The 4826-nt window shown below is 40.9% G+C and overlaps 1 pseudogene; it reads right to left on the bottom strand.

Moving 5' to 3' along the window:
* Positions 1-645: 645 nt before the first annotated feature.
* LOC122136844 lies at positions 646-2621 on the bottom strand (annotated as a pseudogene).
* Between the last annotated feature and the right edge of the window lie 2205 nt (positions 2622-4826).

A 4826-nucleotide genomic window follows, 5' to 3' on the forward strand; every position in this document is an offset into this window, starting at 1 on the left:
GCTGATTGGTCAGTTTGAATGTCTCATATTTGGTTTTTAGTCACATGGTAAAGGAAGGGATAAAAGAAGACTGTAACTCAGTCTTGTAACTAGCTGTAACTAGCTTGGGGTCTTTCCTTAGCTACCACTTTCCTTTGCTGCCTCTTTTCTTTGTTGGAGCTCTCCCTCTTTTTCTTCCTCTCTCTATCTCTTTCTCTCAGGTAATATTTTGCATACATGCTGGGTACTTTTAACTGTATATTTTTTACCATCCTTCATCTATTTTGTAATTAATTCAAGTGTAACCATAACAAAATACCTGTTTTTAAACAACTTTGATTATTAATTATGTGTGAACTAGTCTTGATTCAAGGTTAATATTGAAGTGCTACCTATTGCAATACAATATAGTCACTCAACAGCAATGCTCTCCCACATATTAAGCTATTCTAACTGCACTTATTTCCATCATTGGTATAAGTGGTAGATGGTGGTAATAGACTTGAAATGTACAGTTTTATACCATCGTGCTGATAACGTTTCTTTAGTCCTTCGGCAATCCTACAGCCTGAACCACTGTAGGGAAACCACCCTTGCACCTGTGCGGAGGGTGTGGATACATTTTGTGAGAATGTCCAATGTTATGGGTTGTCTGGAGTCGGGATGGGTGGGCTGGGATCGTTGGATTCCCCTGATCAGAAGGGTGGTTTGTGAATTACTTATTTCGGGCGAGGGGGCGCCATACATCAGCTTGTGGAAAAATTGGACTCCGCTCAGGTAACCTTTGCTGGACCAGACTTGGAGACCCTTAACGCTGTTGAGGAAAGAGATTAATGAAGTGATTGAAAGTAGGGAAAAATTAGGGAACGGTGTGTTGTGTGAGATGTGGGATGCCTTGTAGCATCTCCAAGCTGTCTATTATGACTGAGATCCATATTAAGCGTCTTAGGAGAGGCATGAGGATGGGAGAATGAGAACAGCCTTTATTAATACACTGGACAGCGGCTTCGATGTCACGATGCACTAAGATACTTTTAGAAGCCCATTCATTTCCCCACAGGAAGGCTGATACCACGAGGGGGTAAAGCTCAAAAAAGCTGAGGACTGAGGTGAGCCCTGCAGCTGGGGGGGTCATGGAGACGCAAACCAATGTCCTTGGTAAAAAAAAAAAACCTCCATCCAAAGCCGATTAAGGGAGCTGCATCTGTTAATAGCTGGATGTCGACAGGAGACAAAACAAGGTTGTTATAAAAAAGTGGCCGTTCCACTGTTTAATGAACATTATCCATAACCTAAGTTCATTGCGGCACGCATGAGATAAGGAAATGAGGTCTTTGAGCTCGTGAACCAAAGAAGACAGTAAGAACGGATATTGGATGAAAGGGAGGCCTAGGGGGATTATGTGGATTGCGAAGTTTAAGTGCCCGAGCAGAGAAAGGATTTTCCATTAGAACAGCTTGAGCTGGCAAGGAGAGTAGAGGAGACGAGAATTATCCTATCGATCTTCTCCTTAGGCAGGGAGACCTGGAATTTAGCTGAGTCTAATGGCGCATTTCCACTGCATGGTACGGCACGGTATGGCTTGGAAAGGCACAGCACAGCACAGTTCGGCCTGGTTGCGTTTCCACTTAAGTTCAATACCGTTTTAGACTAGGCAGGATTATTCACATGTCGTTTTTGTTGTGCCACCTCTACTGCCTTGACATCATTGTAAACGCGCCACAAACAAACACACAACAATGGAGCATATCAATGAAATGGTGTTCTTTATTCCCAGCATGTGGATGTTTTTAGCTGCAAGACGAAGGAGTTTGTTTCCAAAGAGGGTGATGGCAGACAAACAAAACACAGCTAAAAAATACAAGAGAGTTTGGGAACTCTTACAGCAACACACAGACGACGACAACAGGTTTGCTTGACAGTGCGCAAGGGTAAGCATCTAAAAGCGCATCATTAGCTAACTTTTAACACTGTTACATAGCATATAATGAACTTTACCTCCAGTCTAACACATTAAATGTGTATTCTGTGTATTACAGATCTTCCACATTTCGCAAAAAAGTCGCCGCAACAGACCATCTGTTTGGACATTTAACCAAGCTTCAGAGTGGTGGGATGTGATTGTTCCTGGTTTTACCAACACTCAGTGGCTGGAGAACTTTAGAATGTCCAAAGAAACATTTGTCCACTCATGCAATAAACTGCATCCTACGATGGAGAGACGGGACACAAACTTCCGCGTGTGTGTACCTCTAAAGAAAAGAGTAGCCATCGCACTGTGGAAGCTTGCAACCGGTGCTGAGTACAGAAGCGTTGGACATCTTTTTTGTGTAAGCATAACAACTGTGTGTTGGTGTGTTCAGGAGTTCTGTGCAGCAGCTGAAATCCTGTTGGTACCAGAGCAAATTTGTTATCCAGATTAGGTAAAGTTTAAAGAAATGGCTGCCTACATTGAGAACAGGTGGGGGCTCCCACACTGTATTGGTGCTACTGATGGATCACACATCCCCATCATAGCACCTTAGGAATATCACTGTGACTTTTTCAACCGTAAAGGCTGGCACTCCATCATCCTTCAAGGTGTTGTAGATGGAAAGGGACTTTTCTGGAATGTTTTCACAGGACTGCCTAGAAGCCTGCATGATGCTCGGGTTTTGAGACTGTCAACACTGTGGGAGTTGGCAAGCCGTGGAAACCACATACCAGCTAACACCAGAAAACATAGGTGGGGTGACTGCTGGCTACTACATCCTAGGAGACTCTGCCTATCCCTTGCAGAACTGGGCCCGTATTCACAAAACATTTTATCTTACCACTGAGAGTTCTCCTAAATTGCAATAAAAGTTTTTAGCTAAGAGTTTTTTCTTAAAACCTATCCACAAAGCTGCTGAGACAAACTTTTACTAAGGAATAGACAGAAGTCTTAAGCCAAAAGTAAGGGCAGGGTTGACCTCATTACTATGGATGATGTCAGCATACTTACTAACTATGCACACAGTCTGTTTTCGGTTTAAGAGATATAGTCTGCGACAGTGACACATCTCCGCAGCACCTGTATGCATGTTTCATATGGATTACATAATGTGAGAATATTTGTTTTCTGTTTGAATAGGTTAATTTAAAAGTTTCACTCTCTATAGATATATTTTTCATGTCTGTAATAAGGCAAGCATCCACGGAGTTTCGAAGTGACACGCTCAAGTTCACAGAGTCTGAGATGGCAGAAAGCGCATTCTGTTTGCTTTAATTATTTTACAAAAGCACAACATTTCGAGTCCACACGAATAAACTTTACAGATATGAAAGATGCATTACTCTTATCTGTATGATGACCAAAAATGACGAAGTATTTTAAGAGCAAATGATCGCATCGGCGCCTCCATCTGTCCTGCAATAGACCTAGTGCGCTACTGTTCAGCTTCCACACTCTGCACAAACATGCACACTTTTTTCTAGGCTAACATTTGATTGAGCTGCCATGTAAAGTTGCTACAACATACATATTTCAGATGATAAGCCATATTTGAGGTCGATGAATGTTAGGTGAGCATATGGATGTCCTGCCCAATGTACTATTACCACACAGACCAGCCATTAACAATTTGTCCGTCACGGACTGAGTGATTTCCCCACTTCATGTGGATTTTTTTTTTCTGCGACTAAGCGCCTAATAAAATTTTGGTAATATGCACATAAACAGCCTTTTGATTAGCAGAATAATCATGGCTGATAGTGAGACATGAAAACATAAAAGAAAACCAAACTGGACTCGAGAACAGCTGTTAAGGATATAATAAAACATTTGGAGTTGGGATCTTTTGGAGTTGGGAGTTTTGGGTGCATTACCTGCTCATAAATATGAAATCTTTAATAGTTATGAGGTACGCTTATTTGATTGTTTTTGTTTGTGGCTCAGTGGTAGAGCATTGCGTTAGCAGCGCAAAAGATTGTGGGTTTGATTCCCAAGGAACACACATGGCTAAAAAATTTATAGCCTGTATGCACTGTAAGTCGCTTTGGATAAAAGCGTCTGCCAAATGCATAAATGTAAATGTATATACATAAGGCATAAAGTAAGTTTAAATTACAATATAAAAAGCTAATTTTACACGATGTGCCAGTGTACCTTGTGCAAGAACTGTAAACAATTGTCTGGTATACATAAAGTTTTTTAAGTGAAACTGTAAACAGCAAACTTTAAACAATGTGCAAATGTATGTAGTGCAAAACGTATATACAAAAGACAAATACAACAAAAATACATTTTAACGCTATCAAAGTACAAAAAGGAGCATATGATGCAAAATCACAATAAATGCCTATGACATTATTTGGGCAGAGAGTTCTATTCCCTTCGGCCACTCATTGCCTGGACCAGCATCCCCATAATGTTGAATGCTTGATTGAAAGCAGCCATTTGAGAGTGTTCCTCTGCCCTCAAGGCCGCTTCCTGCTCCCTCGTTTGTCTGGCCTCTTCAAGTGCCATCTGCAAGTGGCGCTCCCTCTGGGCACGGGTCAGCTCCTGCTTCTGAATGTCTGCAACCTGCATTTCTCTTAACACTGCAAGATGTTCCTGATGGTGCAGGCTCTGTTTCCACTTGCCTGGTCCAAAATGAAGACAATACAGTTAGAAATGGGAGTAATTCTTTTTGAATTTTTTTTTTTTTTTTTAAACTGTGAATTTGTATTCATTTATGAAAGAACTGTATAGTAACATCCTTAAATGATCTAACTTCTCACATTTACAGTAACTACCAATAATGTATTTATGGTAAGCAACAGGAATACATGACACAATATATAATGATATATATCCTATATTGTGATATCCTACATGTACATATGTT

The sequence above is a fragment of the Cyprinus carpio genome, chromosome B3 (genome assembly GCF_018340385.1).
Source record: "Cyprinus carpio isolate SPL01 chromosome B3, ASM1834038v1, whole genome shotgun sequence".
NCBI lineage: Eukaryota > Metazoa > Chordata > Actinopteri > Cypriniformes > Cyprinidae > Cyprinus > Cyprinus carpio.